Here is a 22,884-nt window from a genome sequence, read left to right on the forward strand (position 1 = left end):
CCAGATTTCCTTGGGGCAGGGATCAGACCTTTCTACTCAATGTTACTCCTATTAAGCACCACATACCCTGATAGTGCTGTAAAGAATAATATTTGGCATCAGCTCCATAACAGAGAAAAACAAAAAGAGTTGGTTTTTACATGCCGTCTTTCTTTACCACTTAAGGGAGAATCAAACCGGCTTACAATCGCCTTCCCTTCCCCTCCCCACAACAGACACCCTGTGAGGTAGGTGGGGCTGAGAGAGCTCTTAATAGAGCTGTGACTAGCCCAAGGTCACCCAGCTGGCTTCGTGTGTAGGAGAGGGGAAACAAATCCAGTTCACCAGATTAGCCTCCGCCGCTCATGTGGAGGAATGGGGAATCAAACCCGGTTCTCCAGAGTCCACCTCTCCAAACCACGGCTCTTAACCACTACGCCACGCTGGCTCTCCAGCGTGACGTGATCACAAACTGGCAACAGGGTTCCCCAGTCAATATCCCCACTGAGGGACGTTGCTACAGAGAGGCTGAAGATTGGCCAAACAGTGGGGCTTGACTAAATTAATGTGTGTTGGCATTTCTCTCCCCCCACCCCTTGTCTTTGTGAGCTGTTTTTACAACTCTTGTAGCAACAAAAGTACAAAAGGGATCAATTTTTGTTCTGTTTTGTTTAAACATTAGCCGTAGCAGGGGGAGAAAAAAGCATTCAAATCTGGTTTCTAGTTAATGTCCAAAAGAAGCGGCATTAAAAATTCGCTGCCCAACTAATTACGTTAAAATGTCAAGCACCTATTATTAAGAGAGAGGTATTGATTGAGCTCAAATCAATATTTTTTCCCTGTGTCATAAAATTACTGTCATCTGTGTTTCCTTTGGAGATTTACTTCTACCAGTCTGGTTTTTGTGAGTGCCTTGATAGCTCTGCTGGCCATTAATTTTTGACAGGCATTGTTTTAGTTACTGTACTATGTCGGTGTCATTGAATGCATCTTTCTAATGCTAGCCAAACAGGAGAATTATCCAGTCATTTTGTTTCGCGTGTAAATGAGAATTTTTTGGAAGCTAATGACATCCCAAAATGTTTTGCAGAGAGCTATAGTGAAATAACTGTTTCCCTCTCTCCCTGCTGTGGTAGTGTTGCCATGTCCCTCTTCACCACTGGTGGGAGGTTTTTTCGGGCGGAGACGGAGGAGGGCAGGATTTGGAGAGGGGAGGGACTTCAATGCCTGGAGGTAGGGTTGCCAGGTGCCTGTTAATGACAATGAAAATAGTCAGTATGTCAGAAAAGTGCAATATAAATGTCTATCAAATAGTACCCAAACCATAAAATATACAGAACAATTACATATGTTCTCAGACAGAGTAAACAAACATACAATTATATTATATTGAAGTCTTCAAACTAACACATAGTATTTTCTCTATCTCTTGCAGGAGATTTGAGAAACGAATGCATCACAGGAAAAAGGTGAGTAGAAATACCGTTGACCATTTGACTTGAAGCTTATATTTCTTTCCTCCCCCACCCCCACACCCCCAGGTAACTTTTACAGAAGACAATGTCTTTCCGATGGAGAAAAGTTCAAAGAAGAGAAGACGGCCTGGCAGTCTCATTCAAGAACCGTTTTGCATGGCTCAAAATGATCTAGGCTTTTTCAATTCTCCAAAATAATATTCTTATAAACTCATTTTCATTTAGACAGTGTCATATCACTATTACTTCCATCCTGGTGGATCAGATCGCTCACCAACCTCTAGGTGGTGGCTGGAGAGCTTACCAACCTCTAGGTGGTGACAGAGATCAGTTCACCTGGAGAAAATGGCTGCTTTGGCAATTGGACTCTGTGGCATTGAAGCCCCTCCCCAAACCCTGCCCTCCTCAAGCTCTGCCCCCAAATCTCTAGGTATTTCCCAACCCAGAGCTGGCAACCCTATTGTGTGTGCGTGCTGCATCCTCACAACCCCCCCCCCCAAAGCTCCCGCCAATGGCAAGGAGGGACCTGGCAACCCTACCTGTAGGGGAACTGCTCTCTATAGTCTGGAGACCAGTTATAATTCTGGGAGACCTCTGGGCACCCTACCTGCATCAGAACTACTGTTTTCAAGTTCCCTGAGAAGAGGAAACACCCGCTGAACTGTTTTACGCCTGTAGTGTGCTAGACTCATGCCGGAAGGGGGTACTGCACAGATCACCTGTTGTTCCTTTCCTACTTGAGCCACTCATCTAGAGGGTACTTTAAAACACAGGCTCAGATCTTCAGCTGTTTTAGAGGAGGCCTGTGGGCTGGGAGCATTGGTTTTTCCTGGCATGCAACTGCCTAAAAGCTCACTTGATTATTTTTTTTAAGAAGAAGAAGAGTTGGTTTTTTATGCTGATTTTCTCTACCACTTAAGGGAGACTCAAACCGGCTCAAAATCACCTTCCCTTCCCCTCCCCACAACAGACACCCTGTGAGGTAGGTGGGGCTGAGAGAGCTCTAAGAGAGCTGTGACTAGCCCAAGGTCACCCAGCTGGCTTCATGTGTAAATGTAAAGGTCCCCTGTGCAAGCACCGGGTCATTCACCTGTGCAAGCACCAGGTCATTCCGATGTTTACTAGGCAGACTTTGTTTACGGGGTGGTTTGCCAGGGACTTCCCCAGTCATCTTCCCTTTACCCCCAGCAAGCTGGGTACTCATTTTACCGACCTCGGAAGGATGGAAGTCAACCTTGAGCCGGCTACCTGAAACCAACTTCATGTGTAGGAGTGGGGAATCAAACCTGGTTCTCCAGATCAGAGTCCACCACTCCAAACCACCACTCTTAACCGCTAAGTACCGGCTAAGACTGTAAACAGAGGACTGGACTTCTGTTTGACTCACTTCGGCAGCCTTCCCCATTAAATAAGCCTCGCTGGCAAGCAGGAAGCAAACAGGGATGCAGAAGCCGTCCCCATTCTGAAACGACAGCTTGCTCGTGTTGTTTGTCCATGATTGGCGGCTGATGCTTCCCTCCTGCTAGCCTCATTCATTAATGCTGGAACTGCTGCTTAGCAGATCCTCCTGCCTCCAAACCAGCAGGCTAATCGGCCTTTCGTTTTCATAGCCAGCTGTTCTCCATCAGCATATCCCTCTTTCTACAACTTGGCTAGCAGGCTAGTCAGGAATGCGTGACTCCCTCTCCACCATTTATTCCCCTGAGAAACTTTACTAATTTTCCTCCTCCTCCTCCTCCTGCTCATCATCATCATCATTGTTGTTGTTATTATTATTATTATTGTTGTTATTGTTGTTATTTTACCCCCACCTTTTCCCGACCTAAGCTCTTGTGACTTCCGTTGAAATTCCTCCAGTCTTGTGCCTGAACATTTGCTTCAAATTTCGTTTTAGGCAAAACCTAGGGTTGCCAACCTCCAGGTGGGCCTGGTGATCTGCTGGAATTACATTGCCTTGTTACTGTTTTTTTGTTTTTTTAATTCCTCTTATGGTGTTTTCAAGACAAGAGACTAACTGAGGTGGTTTGCCAGTTCCTGCCTCTGCATAGCAGCCCTGGTATTCCTTGGTGGTCTCCCATCCAACTACTAACCAGGGATGACCCTGCTTAGCTTCCAGGATCAGAACGTGATGGGGCTATACCATGCTGCCTTTCATCCAAGACGTGTCCAACTTGTTTATTTATTTACTTGCTTTATACCCCGTCGTTCTCCCCAGTGGGCCCCCAAAGCAGCTTACATGGTTCTCCTCTGTTTTATCCTCATAACAACCCTGTGAGGCAGGGAAGATTCAGTAAGTGTGTATGGCCCAAGGTCACCCCAGGAAGCTTCCAGGGCAGAACTGGGATTTCAACCTGGGTCTCCCAGATCACAGTGCGACACTAACCACTATACCATGCCGAATCTGGCCTTGATTTAAGATCTTCCAGTAACTGCTTCAGTGGAACAGCCCCTGACTTCCCTTCAGCTTCTGTTCCTGTTTCATTGTGGGCAAATTTCTATTTTACCTTTGAAATGTGTGGATGCTGCTCCCCCATGGCTGGATCCCATGCCACACCAATAACATCCAAATCTGGAAACGGCATAGGACAGGAGATGTTCCCATGCGAACACAGTCGGTGCTCAAAGGGGCTGGATCATTTCATTAAACACCCTTTGTGCATCCAAACCACTGTACAAAATCAACACAAGTAAAATGCAATAAAATAATCTAATGCCAGCACTGAAACCAATTAAAACGCAAATACCACACTACAAACACTGCAAATATGCAAGAAGCAAAGTCTTTGAAAGTTAGTCCCTGTTAGGGAAAGAAATGAGAATCAGGGAACAGAGGCGAGCAGCTCTGACAAACTGCATTTGAAACGGAGCGGGGGATTACACAGGTAACAATGTGGTCGGTTTCCGATGCACTCGGACATGCATTGCACACAAACGCACACATATACCCTTTGAAGCCAAGACGAAGCACAGATCTCTCAGGTTGGCCGAGCCGAACTGTGCGCGTTTTTCTGAATACTAATGTGCTATCACAGCTGTGGGCCACCTGTGAGCATACCCGCTGATAAGCCATAAAATAAAAACCACACAGCAGTGGCCAACCCACTCATTGTCAGAAAAAATGCTCAGAAGGGAAAATAAGGAAGGATGCTCAGCCAAGCATTCAGAATTACAAGACAGCTGGTATAGCGGAGTAAGAAGCTGAGCAGGCAGCCAGGAGGCTCCTGGTTCAAATCGGTCCAGAGCCTCAGGCTAGCGGCTATCTCTTAGCCTTTAAGACCCTCTCCCGCCGCCCCTAGTCTTCTGCAAACTGGGGGGAGCCCGAACTTCCCTTGAATGGCTGCTGTTGTAAAGGATTACCGAGAATGTACGTGAAGTGCATTGAGAGCTTTAAAAAGTGTTTTATAAAGACTCAGTTTTATCATCATCGTTCAATGTGTTCACCATTGTCTCTAAGCCTAAATGCCCATCTTGGTAGAATCCAAAGCATGAACTCAATGATCTAAACCATGATCCCCTCTTAAAGGGGGAAGTCACATATAGAACTGCATTTGACTAATTTAGTTTTCATGTATTGGCAGTCTTAATTGAGATTTTAAATTGTGGTCCTTTAGGTGCTTTTTTAAAAATAACAGTTGCTTTGGTTACATGGTAAGATGCCTGGGGCTCTGGAAGAAGAAGAAGAAGAAGAAGGAGAAGAAGAAGAAGAGTTGGTTTTTATATGCCGACTTTCTCTACCACTTAAGGGAGACTCAAACTGGCCTACAATTACCTCCCCTTCCCCTTTCCATGACGGACACCCTGTGAGGTAGGTGAAGTTGAGAGAATGTGACTTGCTCAAGGTCACCCAGCTGGCTTCATGTGTAGGAGAAAGGTGGAAAGGTAGAAAGGTAGCTAAGAAACATTTTAAATAAAAGAGGAAATAATAAACATTTTTTTCAATTGCTTCCCCTGTGTTTTGGAATTGTGCAGAATAATTGTTTTTTATATGCTGATTTTCTCTAGCTTTTAAGGAGAATCAAACCAGCTTACAATCACTTTCCCTTCCCCTCTCCACAACATACACCCTGTGAAGTAGGTGGGGCTGAGAGAGTTCAGACAGAACTGTGACTAGCCCAAGGTCACCCAGCTAGCTTCATGTGGAGGAGTGGGGAAACCAACCCAGTTCACCAGATTAGAGTCCTGCGCTCAAGTGGAGGAGCGGAGAATCAAACCCAGTTCTCCAGATTAGAGTCCACCATTCTTAAACACTACACCACAAAGGTAGCAGACACCAGCCCCCGTGATGACACATGGAGCAGGCTGGAGATATGCTCAGAGACAGCTGGCTTAAAACTTAACTCACAATCTTGGAGGGGCTGCAGAGTCTATGCGCACTTTCACACATCCTGAATAATGCAATTTCAATCCACTTTCAATGCACTTTACAGCTGGATTTGTAAAGTGCATTGAAAGTGGAAGTGCATTATTCGGTGTATGTGAAGGCGCCCTGCATCGCACACACTAACCTTTCTGAAGCATTTGTGATATCAATCTCTTTTGCCTAATAGGAAGAGCTGCTTTTGCCTAATAGGGAAGAGCAGGTATTCCCAGAGTAAGCAAGACCTCTCCCATTTTGGAAAACAGAAACTAGTTGTGGGATCAGTGGTGGCTGCTGAGGATTGATCAGTGTTCATGGAAGAGGCTGCTTTGCTTTGAGGTATGGGGGAATAGAACCGGTATGGTGTAGTGGTTAAGAGTAGTGGACTCTAATCTGGAGAACCGGGTTCGATTCCCCACTCCTCCACATGAAGCCAGCTGGGTGACCTTGGGCCAGTCACAGTTCTCTCTAAACTCTCTCAGCACACACAGAGGCAGGCAATGGCCAACCACCTATGAAAGTATCTTGCCTTGAAAACCCTGCAGGGTTGCCATAAATCAGATGTGACTTGAGGGCAATGCTCTTGGGCCAGTCACAGTTCTCTCGGAACTCTAGGGCTGCCAGGTGCCTGCTGGTGGCGGGCAAACCCTCGGTAATTTGCCCCTCTGCCTGCCGACCCTCAGGTGGTCGGCGGGCAAACGCGCCTGTACGGCACTTGTGGTTTGCAACCGGAAGTGCCGCCTCGCGAGGGGCCTTATGCCGCTTAAACTCTTAGTTTGAATGGTAAAGGGCCGCTTGTGATGCAGCACTTCCAGGTGTAAACGCATTGCAAGGGGCCTTTTACCACCGCTCTTCTGCCCCCAAAGCCCCCGCCAGAGGAGAGGGGGGACCTGGCAGCCCTACAGAACTCGTATCTCATATCTTCCAGACCGCCTCTCCTGGTATACCCCCTGAAGGACATTAAGATTGTCCAATGAGAATTTACTGGTGGTCCCTGGCCCTAACAGTGTGCATCTGTCCTCGAATCAAGAGCCAGGGCTTTTTCAGCCCTGGCTCCTGCCTGGTGGAATGCTCTGCCTGGTAACATCAGGCCCCCACGGGATCTGAAAGTATTCTGCAGGGCCTGCAACTGAGGACAGCCACTTATATCAGCTTATATCACAGTGATGGCAAACCTTTTAGAGACTGAGTGCCCAAACTGCAACCCAAAACCCTCTTATATATCGCAAAGTGCCAACACGGCAATTTAACCTGAAGAATCCCCCTGAAGGAACCATGCAAAATAACAGCGGCGGGTTAGCTATGCACATGCTAATGGCTATGCAAACAGGAACAAAGGAGCAGGCGAGTGGGAGGGGTGGAATTTCTCCTTTTGCTTCGAGACCGTGAATAGGCAGTTTTAAATTCGCATTTTAAAAAAGAGCTTTTAGCGAACATCAAAACTGACCATGCATAAATGGCCAGGGTATCTGTTGTGGGGAGGGGAAGGTGATTGAAAGCCGGTTTGATTCTTCCTTAAGTGGTAGAGAAAGTCAGCATATAAAAACCAACTCTTCTTCAAAGTGAAACTTTATATTTGTAACTGAACCATCAGGAAAAGAGGTAAATGATTGGGGGAGAGACACCTGGCAACCCTAAGGCAAATATATGAAGCAAAACCTGCTCTATATTCAGAGGGTTCCGTCTGAAAAAAAACTCTGCAGGGGGGCTTATTGTTGAGTTCTGAGGATCTGGATGGGGAAAATGTGCATCTGAATGGCAAATCCAATGCAAAACCTCCCATTCATAAATGGCCAATAACCCCCCATGCAGAGTTTTGAATCAAACATTGCTTTCCCCACCCCCCCGAGCCCCGATCTCCTCCTCGCCGCCCGCCTTGGCGCTGCCGGCCCTCGAGCGCGCATTCAAAACCCGGCCGCGCTGTGAGGGGAGGGGGAGGGTGGCACTTTACCTCACACACCACCTCTCTTGTGTGTGTGTGGGGGGAATAAACCAGAAATGGGGTGGTGAGGAGAGGCTTCGTGGTCGACTTTTGGTGGGGGTGGAGCCTCCTCTGCCGGCACGTGGGTAAGTGGCTCGGGACGGGACCGAAAGTCCAGACGGGCGAGGCAGCGACGGATGGAAGAGGTGGAGAGAGAGCAAGCCCGCTTCCCGAGGGACGGGGCGAGGAACCGGCAAGCCGACAGAAGACGGAGCGCAGAGACGCGGCGGCGCGCCGCCGCACCCCAGCTGTAGCCCCGCCGCCCGGTCGCGCCTGCGCCAGTCAGAGGACTTGGCTGGGGGCGTGGGGAGGAGGGCAGGATGTTTCAGCCCTCCCTCTAGTCCCGCCCCCAAGACCTTATTAGGGCTGAAACATCCTGCCCTCCTCCCCACGCCCCCAGCCAAGTCCTCTGACTGGCGCAGGCGCGACCGGGCGGCGGGACTACAGCTGGGGTGCGGCGGCGCGCCGCCGCGTCTCTGCGCTCCGTCTTCTGTCGGCTTGCCGGTTCCTCGCCCCGTCCCTCGGGAAGCGGGCTTGCTCTCTCTCCACCTCTTCCATCCGTCGCTGCCTCGCCCGTCTGGACTTTCGGTCCCGTCCCGAGCCACTTACCCGCGTGCCGGCAGAGAGGGCTACGCGTGCCAGGTCGGGCACGCGTGCCATAGGTTCGCCAACACGGTTATATCATCTTATACTGATATGTCTGTCTTATTGTATCAATGCCCAATAACAATAAAACAGTAGGAGGTTGAAGATTCAAAGCAGTTTGTTTTATTGGCCAATACACAAAACGCCTGGTGAAAATTGCCCAAAGCGCAGGACAATTCACACACACATCAAAGGATTACAAGCACGAATATAGACTTTGATAATGGCTGGTTACAGAGGCGTAATACACACGTAAGGACCCAAATGCCCAATACTCGGGACCCCCAAATTAGCATATCCTATTACAGAATTGAAGGCGGTTACAGAGAAAGTGATGATCTCATGCTCACTAATGAGCATGAAGACCCCACAGTGCCAGGTGCTGCTCTGTTTGATCCTAAGTTACTGCCTTCTTATCTTGGACCTTGATTTCTGCCAAGGCTAACTACAGAGGTTCCTAGCTGGTTCTTATCTGTGGAAAACCAGCTTATGAGAGCATACTAAGATTGTCTATAGCTTCTCTAATTAACTTCTAACTAGTGGCTCCTTTAGGTTTGAGGCCTGCTAACATCTATAGGTGTTTGGTGTGACTTTATAATAGATGCCAACTCTTATATGCTGAGTCTGGCATGTTTATAAGTGCAGATATACTTTATTGAATACAAAGAATACATTTCAAATCAAAGAATGCATTTCCCATAGCATATAATGATTTCAGGCATTTCAATACCATCTTTAATGGCTCCCCCCCCCTTGAATGGGAATAATATAAATTGAAGGGTTGCCCCCTGTATGGTGCCTACAGCTTATTTAGTATTTGCGCACCATTATTGTCAGCTCAGGCATCTATCCCCATATACAGACACACTCAGGAAGGTGAACCTAAGCAATGCTGATTTATTAGGAGCAAAAAGACAGATTTAAGAAGTTGACTGCCTCTCATGCAGGAGAGGGTGCTAATGGGGTCTAAGCAGGTGGGTTACAGTCTAAAAGCATTCTAGGCAAAAAGCAAACAGAAGTGAAACCACAGTGCCATACTAAGAGAGAACGATTCCCAGGGAATCAAAGACATAACAGGATTTGCAGCATGAGAACAAAACCTTGACCAGCAGCCAGAGCCTGGCCTTGACAAGAAGCCACCCTCTGGCCTGTAACTGCCAAACTCCCAACTTCAAAAGAAGCAAAGGCCTGACATTTATGTTAGGGTTTTAGAGTTTTATTGTTTGGTTTTATTAAGGATTATATATATATTGTTTTTTGTGCTTTTAAATGATGTTATCCGCCCTGAGCTAGCTTGTTGGGGAAGGCCATTTATAAGTCTAATAAATAAATAAACTCTCTCAGCACATGCAGAGGCTGGCAATGGCAAACAAGCCATAAGTCATCCGTGAAGAAACTGGCCAGCCAGTCTCTGCGAGGGTCTCAGTCCCCCTCTAATGGCTCTGTGGGAAAGGAGTCTTCACTTTCTGCAAGAGGGGATCACAAACAGAAGTGAGAGGAAATTTTTCAAACTTCCTGATTCTACCTGAATTTCAATTTCGCTTCTCCCTTTTTGAGAACAGAACCCTTGTGACTGAAGCCATTTTTCATTTGGAATCCTTTCCCCTGAAAAACCTACGCACTTTTCTTGCGATTCAGTATTATTTGGGATTTAATTGCACTACAAATGGCTTAAAAGAAGCCAAAGGATTGTGAACGACAGTCACAAAAATAAGGCGGACACCAGCCAGCGATACCATGCAAAAATGTGTTGAAAGCTCCTATCGCAGATATGCTTATCCTCTCCCCAGGAAAGTAGCGATGATGTTATATTTCATAACATATAAAACTCTTAAAAGTGAAAATACGATTCCTTTTTTAAAAAATGGCAGGGCTGTGTAGGTGTGCTGGCAATAAACAAATCCCAATTTGCATAATGTACGGCACGTTGTCCAAAGATTAGCTATTTCATTACTACGTAGAAGACAAATAGCTTAGTAGCGTTGAGTGGATCCCATAGGGACCCCCGCTAACTCCGAGGGAAAAAAATATTGAGCATTATTTAATGGTCAGTCCTGAGCATGACTCCCTCACATCGAGGAGAAGGCGGAGGGGGAAGAAGAAGAAAAACTTCCGGCAGAAACCGCCACCGGCCCGGTGGCTGTGAGTAATAAGCTACAGTTGACTGAATAATGATAACTTTTCAGCAAGTGTTGCAATATGCAGTTTTGTTGGCTCCCGTTGTTCTGGCTCGGACTGGGAAATATTAATTGGCAGCTGCAGTTTATTTCATCAGCTACTGATAATAAATCTCGCAAACAAATAAGAAAAGGAAGGGAGGAAAACAAACGGCGTCGTGCCAAGGTGGCTTTTCGCGGTCGCTTTCCAGGTGTTTGGCGGCTCTTCTCGAGAACAGGGGGAGTCGTCGGACTATTGGGACCTCGCTAGGGGTGAGAGTGCTACATAGAACAGGGAGTTGATTTATTTATGTGCTTCGTTTATATCCCGCCTTTGTCCTCCAGTGGGGACCTGAAGCAGCTGACATCGTTCTCCTCTCCTCTGTTTTACCCTCACGACAACCCTGCAAGGTAGGTTAGTCTGAGAGGGTGCCCCTGGCCCCAGATAACCCAGAAAGCTCCCATGACAGAATGGGATGCCCATGGAACTGTGTCCAACCATCCATGGTTAGTAATGCCAGGCATCAGACGGCGTTGTACATCTAGAACTGTGATTTGTGACTCATTCCAGAACTCCTTTTGTGGCAGGGTTCAAGGGAAGAGGGGCCTGCACCACTGAGGCAGGTAGGGCGCATAACTCACTGGTAGAGAGAGCCAGCGTGCTGTAGTGGTTAAGAGTGGTGGTTTGGAGCGGTGGACTCTGATCTGGAGAACCAGGTTTGATCCCCCACTCCTCCACATGAGCGGTGGACTCTAATCTGGAGAACCAGGTTTGATTCCCTGCTCCTCCACATGAAGCTAGCTGGGTGACCTTGGGCTAGTCACAGCTCTCTCCACATGAGCGGCGGATGCTAATCTGGTGAACTGGGTTGGTTTCCTCACTCCTTCACACAAAGCCAGCTGGGTGACCTTGGGCTAGTCACACTCTCTCAGCCCCACCTACCTCACAGGGTGTCTGTTGTGGGGAGGGGAAGGGAAGGTGACTGTAAGCCAGTCTGATTCTTCCTTAAGTGGTAGAGAAAGTCAGCATATAAAAACCAACTCCTCCTCCTCCTCCTCCTCCTCCTCCTCCTCCTCCTCCTCTTCTTCTTCTTCTTCTTCTTCTTCTTCTTCTTCTTCTTCTTCTTCTTCTTCTTCTTCTTCTTCTCATGCTTTGCCTGAAGGAAATGCCACATTTAATACCTGGAACTGCCCATTTAAAAAGGCTCTGGTAGCAGGGCTAGGAAAGAAAGCAGGCCAGAGAGCCGTCTCTGATGTCAGTAGACAATATTGGTCTAGATGGACCAGTAGTCTAGTTTAATATAAGGCTTGTTTCCTGTGTCCGTTGGTTCAGCTCGGCCCTCGGCATTCAGTCTTCTCAGCATCTGACAGTTTCAGGAAGCAGATGCTTCAGAGGAAGGTGCAATTAAAAAGAAATACTGCACCCAAGCTGGCAGTTCTACACTCTATCACAGCACAGTAAATCACAGTGTGTGATGGCTCAGTCTATCGAGTGGAATGGAAAGAAACAGAAGGTCAGGGAGGGAAAGGTCACCTGCCCCGTTTTGCTCATTTCCGGCTCTACCTTAGAGCAAAAAAAAAAAAAAAAAGTGAGTCTGTTGCTAGGAAGGAAAAGTGTTTCCACCATTACTAAGATATCTGGAGTATTGTGTGCAGTTCTGGAGGCCTCACTTCAAAAAAGATGTGGATGGAATGCAGCTGATGTAGAGGAGAGCGATGAGGATGATCAGGGGCCTGGAGACCAAGCCCTACAAAGAAAGGCTGAGAGACTTGGGAATGTTCAGTCTGGAGGTGAGGAGGTTGAGGGGGGACACAATTGCTCTCCTTAAGTATTTGATGGTCCGTCACTTACAGGAGGGCAGGGAGCTGCTCCTGTTGGCAGCAGAGGATAGGACTCACAATAATAGGTTTAAATTGCGCAAGGAAAGGTACTGGCAGGATGTTAGGAATTTTTTCCTCCCAGTTAGCATTGTTCAACAGTGGAATCTGCTACCTAGGGAAGTGGTGAGCTCCCCCTCACTGGCAATCTTTAAACAGAGGCTGGACAAACACTTGTCAGCGATGCTCTAGTCATTGAGCAGGGGGTTGGACTAGATGGCCTGTATGACCCCTTCCAACTCTATGGTTCTATGATTCTCTGCTTTCTTCCAAAGGTGGTATAGCAGCAAATAAACAGCAGGGCAGAAAATTGCCAAAATAGGTTTTGTTGGTGTGGAAGTGTGGAAGCGTTACCTTCTATGGACTCCTATCCTTGCTAGTGGTCAGGGCCAGCAAGGCTAACCCTATCTATATGTAAAATGGCACCTCAGCTGCTCTGTTTTGTTAAGAAGCAGAAGAAGAAGAGTTGGTTTTTATATGCCGATTTTCTCTACCACTTAAGGAAGAATCAAACTGGCCTACAATCACCTGCCCTTCCCCTCCCCACAACGGACACCTTGTGAGGTAGGTGGGGATGAGAGAGCTCTAAGAGAGCTGTGACTACCCTAAGGTCACCGAGCTTGCTTCTTGTTTAGGAGTGGCGAAAGTCTCCCGTCCAAGTACTGACCCTGTTTGGCTTCCGAGATCTGACAAAATCAGGCTATACCATGCCACCTTCCCTCCCAACAATTCTAATTCAGCTGATTATAAACTCCCATTTAATTTCCCAGGTAAACTTGTTACCTCTGTATTGTAGTTGCCCTGTAAAAATCCACCCCTTCCTTCCATTTCTACCTGGAGACAATTTCCCCTCTTGATTGGCGGAGTTTTCTCGCTGTTCCAGCAAGGCAAACAGGTTGAGGAGAAGTCTGCAGGGATTGCATTGCTGGAAAAGAGTGATAATTCAATTTCTGAAGCATTGATTAGATCTCAAGCCCTGAGTGTTCTTTTGCTGTTGGAACTTTGCACAGATGCAGGCCTGATTTTGTTTTAAATGTGGAGCATGAGAAAAAACGGTTGCCTGGGCAGGGTATGCGCAACCTGGCCTTTCATTTGGAAGGGTTTTAAACCCTGCGTCTCATGATGTTGTTGCAGAACAGCATAGCTTCCCACGTGGTCACAAGCAACCCTGGTCTTGCTAAAAATGGGCCAACTGTAGGTCTTTGTCTGAGATACAATCATGTTCGAGCTTGTGTGTGTGTTAAGTGCCTTCAAGTTGCTTCCGACTCATAGCGACCCTATGAAACAACATCCTCCAAAGTGTCCTATCCTTAACAGCCTTGCTCAGGTCCTACAAACTGAGGGCTGTGGCTTCCTTTATGGAGTTAATCCTCTTTTCCTACTGCCTGCAACTTTCCCAAGCACTATTGTCTTTTTTGCATGGATTACCAGATGCTGTTCTTCAACTTCTCTGTCCTCGTGTCTCGCTTTCCTTTAAGATGTGCCACAACATTTCCCTCTGAGCTCTGGCCCTCTTTTGCTGAGACTTTTACATTCCCATGCCATGTGCTTCCTGTGCTGGAGTGCTGACACATGGGTTGCCTGTGTGCTCATGCAAACACATGGGCTGAAAACTCTTTCAATGACCTGGCAAGCCACATGAAACTCTACTCTCTAAGCACTTTTTGCACACCCATGATCATGTACAATTCAGTCCATACTTGGAAGGAAATGAGTTCAGCAAATGCATATGACACACAAACACACACACATAATGACCACGTCTTTTATGGCAGAACCAAAATGGAACCAAGCATGCATTATGTCATGAAATGGGTTGCTGCCATGAAACAAGTCCCCTGTTTTGGCGGACTGTTTCGATGGGGGAGGCCAGCAAAGAAAAGGGCCAGATGTTCATTCAGAGTGACAGCAGGAAGTATTGTCCTTACTCTGGTTTGGCTTTGTGGTATCACCATCATGCCATCAAAGCTGATTGGCCAGCATGGTGTAGTGATTAAGAGCCGTGGTTTGGAGCAGTGGACTCTGATCTGGAGAACTGGGTTTGATTCCCCACTCCTCCACAGCAGCGGCAGAGGCTAATCTGATGAACCGGGTTGGTTTCCCCACTCCTCCACATGAAGCCAGCTGGGTGACCTTGGGCTAGTCACAGCTCTCTTAGAGCTCTCTCAGCCCCACCTACCTCACAGGGTGTCTGTTGTGGGGAGGGGAAGGAGATTGTAAGCTGGTTTGATTCTTTCTTAAGTGTTAGAGAAAGTCGACATATAAAACCAACTCTTCTCTTTCTTCCTGTGTGATCCCTGATTGGCTGGGATGGTCACAGGAAGAAGCTCTTTTTTTAAAAAAATGGCACCAAGAGCTGGGGGTGAAACAGCTGGGGATGCTTCCATGGGGTGATAATCATGGGGGGTTTTCATGATTTTCCCCTCCTTCCCACCATTCTCCCCCTTTTCTCTCTGAACATTTTCATGATCTTAAATGCAGCTCAGCTCTAACCCGCAAACACACACACCACATACACAAAGAGTTGTTCTTGCTCCAGCACAATGGCTTCCTAACGATCTGCTACCTATCTAAGACAGATTGCTTTGCATGGTTCGCTGGTCTCAGTTCAGACATTCATTTTAATCAATAGAGCAGTCAACAGAGAGAATAGATTTACTTGTTTCTGAGGAGGTTTTTTAACATTTAATTGAAAATTTTCAAGTGATTACCAACATGTATATCATATGGATTGTGAAATGAGGGGGGAAAACCCCAACCCATATGGTGGTTAAGAAAAATACTCCAATAACTTTTACCTAAACAAAGATTAGAAGGAGGGAGGGAAAGCGAAAACATTTAATATGCATAGGCTAAGTCAATAGTTAGTGGATAGCCTCCCCCACGCTTGGCTTGTGATAACTCTCATTGGGATTAATGGCCGTCCCACATGGACATCAAAAAGAGAATATACACATTGGTCTATAATTAACACCGTTAAATCCTATTACCTGGAACAGAAGATACCATCCATTCCCATATAACTGGCTGTCAGTTTGGTATTAAACCCAGAGGGCTCTTTTGCATGTTTTCCCATGGATCTTATTGGCCCCAGGTGACCCAAAAAGAACTTGGGTCAGTGGCCACCAATTGGAACCTACCGCCGAATGACCCTTCCGCGAGTGTGTTCAGAAGTCAGAGTTATTAAGCCAGGTCGCTGCAAGATCAATCAGGGCCCCTGTAAGCCCCCCTGGAGTGAAATCCACTGAGTCAATTTCCATAAGGCCCAGCGAGCAGCCGCAGTCAAACCCAAGCTACCCTGAAAATTTGGGAACTCTAACTCCAAAAATGCCTCCACAGAAGCATCAATTCCCCCCCATAGACTATAATGTGCCCAAATTTTTTTCAGGAAACCTGGAAATAAAGCCAAATACCCATATTTACCAGTATGGGTATTCGGCTTATTTTGGGTTTGCTGAAAAAATTGGGCCCAATATACCCGAACCTGAAATTTACTGAATTATTATTTTTTTGCAAAACCCTAACTCAGACATATGCAAATGCTGCTTAAGCTGGGCAATCACACTTACCTGTATAACTCCAGTGTCCTCTCCTTCTTGCACTCTACTCACTAAACAAAATGGTTTCCAGGGGGAGGGACTGCATGAAGGAGGGACAAGCAGAATAGGCGTGGGGAGAGAAACCCAGAGCTAAAACCTACGCATGGAAATGGTGACAATTTGCCTCGCAAAATATTGTCGAAGGCTTTCACCGTCAGAGTTCATTGGTTCTTGTAGGTTATCCGGGCTGTGTGACTGTGATCTTGGTATTTTCTTTCCTGACATTTCGCCAGCAGCTGTGGCAGGCATCTTCAGAGGAGTAACACTGAAGGACAGTGTCTCTCAGTGTCAAGTGTGTAGGAAGAGTAATATATAGTCAGAAAGGGGTTGGGTTTTAGCTGAATCATTGTCCTGCAAAAAGTATCAAAGGTAATGTGCTAATCATTGTCCTGTAAGTATCAAGATAATGTGCTAATGAGGGTGTGGTATGTTAATATGGAACCATTGTAACAAAGACTACAGTCCACAATAGCCATGCGGATTAGCTTTGGATTTCACACATTAACAGATCACTTCAGGATACAGTGGTTCCATATTAACATACCACACCCTCATTAGCACATGATCATGATACTTACAGGACAATGATTAGCACATTACCTTTGATACTTTTTGCAGGACAATGATTCAGCTCAAACCCAACCCCTTGACGTGGAAGCAGGCGGTTTAGCAGTTATCCAGGACACACCACCAGAACTCCTTGCTTTATAGAAAACAGTGTTGTTTAATTTACAGTGCACAGATACAAAAGTCAAACCGTCACGTACACTTCTCTCCACCAAACTTCCCAACACAGAGTTACAGTTACATAGGCTTATATACAAAACTCCACCTGAAACCAATAAGGCCACCTGTAGACCTGGCCACAGTATTACATCATCCTTACTGCTTTAAACCGGTTAGTTGCAGTTCACCCTAGAACCTGCAAGGCTATTGCTGCCTCTTGCATCATCCTAGATGCCTCTGATCTGACAGCTACCTGTCAGCTGTCTCTGTCTGAGAGACACTGTCCTTCAGTGTTACTCCTCTGAAGATGCCTGCCACAGCTGCTGGCGAAACGTCAGGAAAGAAAATACCAAGACCACGGTCACACAGCCCGGATAACCTACAAGAACCAATTTGCCTCGCTTTGGGATCGAGGCAAACTTAAAATTCGTGCTAAAACAGGTTGCTTAAAATGTGAGTCAAGTGTGCGGTGGAGGCAAAGTGAATTCTGAACGTAGGAAAAATAATGAATAACTCCAACAAAGCCCCGATGCAGTCCTCCGGGGATCTTGAGGCAAGTACCCTAACATAAATGGCCAAAGATTGTATGATTCTAAGTCTGTGACTGGGAGAAAAGCCCCTAACCTTACTGAATCCCAAACGAGATAAATATTTGCTTCACTCCAAGGAAGAAACAGACACCATGAGATTTGCAAATCTGGAGCTAATGTTTTCCCAAATGACAATTCAGGAATGTTCTCTCCCCCCCACCTTTAGGGGTACTTCTGTTAAAGACAGACATGAAATAGAGCTGTCTCATTTCTGATTAGAATTTTAATCAACCTGGCCTCTGAAGCTTCATATGCTGAGTCAAAGGGCCTGAAATCACAGGAATATGAAGAAAGGTTTTGAGATAGCTGGCGAGACCCCTGCTTTCCCTGCAAAATTAGGTTGGATTCCTCTTTAAGCTGTTTTTAATAGCAGGGATCATGGAAGATTGGTGTTTACCAGTTAATAGGTTTGTGAGCTCGCAGTCTGGACGGTGCCCATGGTGATATCATTTGCCCCGATACTCTGGCAGCAACCTCCAGAGCCTGCAGGTCTCTTACCAAATTAAAGTTGAACCTGGTGTACCGTACACCCTCCCTTGCACACAGGGAGAATTTCCAGATGGGTTTTCATTGTCATTTCCAATTCATTACAATTTGCCGTAGGAAAATGTTTGCTTCAGCTGGGTCCTGAGATAGAACAGGCGCCCAATCCACTACTGCGAATCTCCACAGAGTGGATACAGGGGACCGGTTAGGCTTACCAGGTCCCCCTTCTTCTTCAGCGGGAGGTTTTTGGAGTGAAGGGGGGGGGGTCGCGCATGCCCAGAAGTGCTTCATCACTTTTGGTTCACATCCGGAAGCACCGAATCACAAAGGGCCGGTTTCCACTCAAACTCCCAGTTTGAGTGGTAAAGGCATGTTGCGATGCGGCACTTCCGGGTGTAAAATGCATCACAAGGGGCCGTTTTTCACTCGGCCCCTTGTGATGAGGCGCTTTCGGATGTAAACCGGAAGTGACGTATTGCCGCGTGCACGGGTTGCCCGCTGACCCTCAGCGGGTCAGCGGGCAGCCAGGTGGATTGGCAGGGGTTTGCCCGCCACCACCTGGCACTTGGTAACCCTAGGACCGGTTCAGGTGATATGTGTCACGTCTACCCAAGACAGGAAAACAGGAGGGAGGGGTGTAGTTTATCTCCCCGGCAACCTGGTGCACCAGGCCCACCTTCAATGCCAGTGATTTGGCTTGCATAGGCTCCGCATGTGCATTAGGAATCTTAGATTCAGTGTGCAGTATGGTGTAGTGGTTAGAGCATCAAGCTAGGATCAGGGAGATCCGGGTTTGGATCCCTGCTCTGCCATGGAAGCTTGCTTGTGTGACCGAGAGCAACTCACACATTCTCAGGGTTGTTGTGAAGATAAAATGGGTGAACACATGAACACATGAAGCTGCCTTATACCGAATCAGATTTTGAGTCCATCAAAGTCAGTATTGTCTACTCAGACCAGCAATGGCTCTCCAGGGTCTCAGGTAGGGGTCTTTCACATTACCTACTTGCCTAGTGCCTTCAACTGGAGATGCTGGGGATTGAACCTGGGACCTTGTGCATGCCAAGCAGATGCTCTACCAGTGAGCCACTGAGGAAAATGCTGTAAGCCACTTGTGGTCCCCAGTGTGGAGAAAGGTGGGGTATAAATGAAGTAAAATTAAATAAATAAATTTAGGATTTCAGCCACGTGTAGTGAGCTTACATGCAGCAAATTTAACAATACAGCACTGGAGATGGTTTGGGCATGCTCAGTGGGTGGAGCAGAAAGAAGAAGAGTTTTTTTTTATATGCCAACTTTCTCTACCACTTAAGGAAGAATCAAACCGGCTTACCTTCCCTTCTCCTCCCCACAACAGACACCCTGTGAGGTAGGTGAGGCTGAGAGAATGTGACTTGCCCAAGGTCACCCAGGAGGCTTTGTGTGTAGGAGTGGGGAAACAAATCCAGTTCACCGGATTAGACTCCGCCGCTCATGTGGAGGAGTGGGGAATCAAACCCGGTTCTCCAGATCAGACTCAACCACTCCAAAACACCGTTCTTAACCACTACACCATGCTGGTAGGTTTGTTCTCCTTTCCCTGCTCCCCGCCACAGGTAGGAATGGTGTATATTTCAAGCTGGTCCAGAACATTTTCAGATAACCATTTTGATATGCATATGCACTAGGGATAATTCTGCATTTCTCAGCTCTTTTTCACTGCCCCCCCTAAATCCCTGTTTTGATTTACTTCTCCCTTGGGAGCGGTGAACTCACGGTTCTCTATTTTTATGACATTGTCTTTCCTTTTCCCACAAAATGCCCATTCTCAACATTCTTTGTGCATCAGTGAATCAGCAGGATACATATAAATGATGTGCATTTATGTATAAATAGTGTATGAATTGCGTATAAAAAAACCCATTCAACCTGTGTACACAACAGGAATGAATCCACAAAGCCAGCAAGGAGAAGCACAGAATGCAAACCCTTGACAAACAGACGAACTAATATAAAAAGAAACAAAACAGGGAATGTTTGTTCGTCCCTAGCGTGCAGCTGGACTTTGTAAAATTCACCTCATGACTTGTTTGGGTGGCACAGAAGATGAAGATACTCTATGGCGAGAGAGCTCAAAGATAACCATCTGCCGCGCATCTGTCTGAACTTGACGTATGCTGAGATTTCCCTTTGCATTTGGCAGGATGGCACAAGTGGGTGAACAGGTAACTGCAAAGGGTGGCCCTTTTTGTTGGTTTTTGTAGGATGCTCCTTCCGAGCCTTTTTGTTCGGCTCATCTGCACTGCTGATTGCCCCCTTTCTAGGCAATTCACACACAAAAAAAGCATAAATTTTAAAGATAATATTTCCAGGTACTCCTCTGTAATGCGATGAGATGAGTCTAGGGTTGCCAACCTCCAGGTAGTAGCTGAGATCTCCTGGTATTACAACTGATTTCCAGTCAGTACAGATCAGTTCACCTGGAGAAACTGGCCGCTTTGGCAATTTGACTCTATGGCATTGAAATCCGTCCCCTGCCCCAGCCCCGCCTTTTTATTCTATTTATCTTATGATTTATGGGGGGGGGGGGAGAATGTCTGGCTGCAGTGTTTCTCAGCAGGTTCCGTCCTCTATTGAGCACCATCTATTCTTTATTATGGTTATTTATAGTTGATTTTACAGTTTTAATGTTTATGGATTGTGGATGATAAAATGGTTTTAATGCCGTTACCTGCCCTGAGCCTGGCTCTGGCCGGGGAGGGCAAGATACAAATTTAAAGTAATAAATAAATAATACCGACAGGTACGTTTTTAGGAGTGGGAGGAAGAAGACATGGTATAGTGTGATCTCATCAGATCTTGGAAGCTAAGCGGAGTCTGTACTTGGAAGGGGGACTGCCAAGGAAGGCTCTGCAGAAGAAGGCAATGGCCAACCACCTCTGCTTCTCACTTGCCTTGAAAGCCCCTTGCTGGGGCTGCCATACATTGGCTGCGACTTGCCGGCACTTTACACACACACATTGTGCTATTGGGATGAGGTAGCCTGATCTTGGAAACTAAGCAGGGTTGGTACTTGGATGGGAGACCACCAAGGAAGACCCTGCAGAGGGAAGCAATGGCCAGCAACCTCTGCTTCTCGCTTATCTTGAAAGCCCCTTTCTGGGGTCGCTGCAATTTGACGGCGCTTTGCACACACGAAGTTTTTAGGAATGAGGTTCAGGCTGAAGAGAGGCTTCAGCACGTGGTCAGTGCGTGGGTGCGGATTCGCTCTTCTGTCTTCACCGTTGCCACGGGTAATGAGAAGTGAAGTCTCCCGGCAAGGAGAGGGCCGCAGCGCCGCCCTGTCCACCCCCACATTATCCAGACTTATTACATGGTAATAAATTGAACCATTCCACTTCATTATTTCATATTTGAGGAGATTTATAGATTGTCTTGGTGGCTGAAGAGTCAGTGATTAAAGGAGAGGCGTACTAATGAGCAAGCCAGCACACAAAAAGCCATTTAATTAATGCTCAGCCCAGGGGCCATAAACGGCTTGCTGATAACAAACCTGGCCCATTCAGGACTCGAACTTACAACTTCTTACAAAAAAAACGAGGGCTTGTGCGGAAACACAGGTTAGGCATTCGAGTGGCAATTAGGGCGAACTGAGCGATTCTTTCCCCTCTCCCGTCATCTGTCTCCGAGACACTGGTAAAAGCTCCTTCCCTCCTACAGCCGTTTCCAGCATCATGTTCTATGCTCTTGCCTCAATGTTCCTTTCTTTTATTCTTTGCTCTTATGACAACAGTCTTAAGCACAGGCAGTTCCAACAATGGAACAACAGCAACAAAAGAGTAACAACAACAACAACAACAACAACAACAACAATAAATACACCTTTGACAACTAGAGTGTTACGGATACAGTGTTATATGGAGGAGAGTGTTATGGATACCTTGGACTGCCAAAAAAACAAATCAGTGGGTTATAGATCAAATCAAGCATGAACTGACCCTAAAAGCTAAAATGTCTAAACCGAGGCTGTTGCACTTTGGTCACATTATGAGAAGACCAGAGTCACTGGAAAAGACAATCATGCTAGGAAAAGTTGAGGGCAGCAGGAAAAGAGGAAGACCCAACAAGAGATGGATTGACCCAATCAAGGAAGCCACGGTCCTCAATTTACAAGACCTGAGCAAGGCTGTTAAAGACAGGATGTTTTGGAGGACATTGATTCCTAGGGTTGCCATGAGTCGGAAGCGACTTGACGGCAATTAACACACATGCATACACACACATGACAACTAGGGCATTAGGTTGCTCAGATCTATCTAACTCTTAGATTTGATTACACGGGGGAGAAAATTTGGCAACAGCCGGGGTGATATTATGATCACTTGCAGCCGAAAGGGTCTGTAGCTTACAATGGGCTGGAATGCTAACTGGATCCTTTAGAAAGGGAGAGACAAACATAGTTCTGTACCTATGAAATTTTGGACAATCCAATAGAGATGGAGCAAGGTGTCATGGCTCCCTGTGTCACAGCTACAAAGTAGATCTGCAAATGGAATCCTCCCAAAGTGGTGAAAAAGTTCTGCCGTGGGGACTGAATTAAGGACCTAAATGTTCCAAAGCGACCGCACAAGCATTCCCACAGGGAAAAATTGCACATGCATCAGCCACATCCTTCTTTTTCTGCCCTCCTTTCCTGCTATATCCCTGGCACTCCGGTGTTCCTCCACTACTGCCTGAGTTTGCTTCATGAGAAGAGAGATGCAATTCCAAAAAAGGGGGATGTGGAAGCACATTCTTTAGATGTGCTGCCAGCCTGTCTTCCTAGCCAAACTGAGGATGTAAGTACATGATACACCCAGCATGTAGGGTTGCCAGGTCCCTCTTCACCATTGGCGGGAGGTTTTGGGGGCAGAGCCTGAGGAGGGTGGGGTTTAGGGAGGGGAGGGACTTCAATGCCACAGAGTCCCATTGCCAAAGCTGCCATTTTCTCCAAGTGAACTGATCTCTATTGGCTGGAGATCAGTTGTAATAGC

The sequence above is a fragment of the Euleptes europaea genome, chromosome 14, assembly GCF_029931775.1.
Source record: "Euleptes europaea isolate rEulEur1 chromosome 14, rEulEur1.hap1, whole genome shotgun sequence".
In the NCBI taxonomy this organism is placed as follows: Eukaryota; Metazoa; Chordata; class Lepidosauria; order Squamata; family Sphaerodactylidae; genus Euleptes; species Euleptes europaea.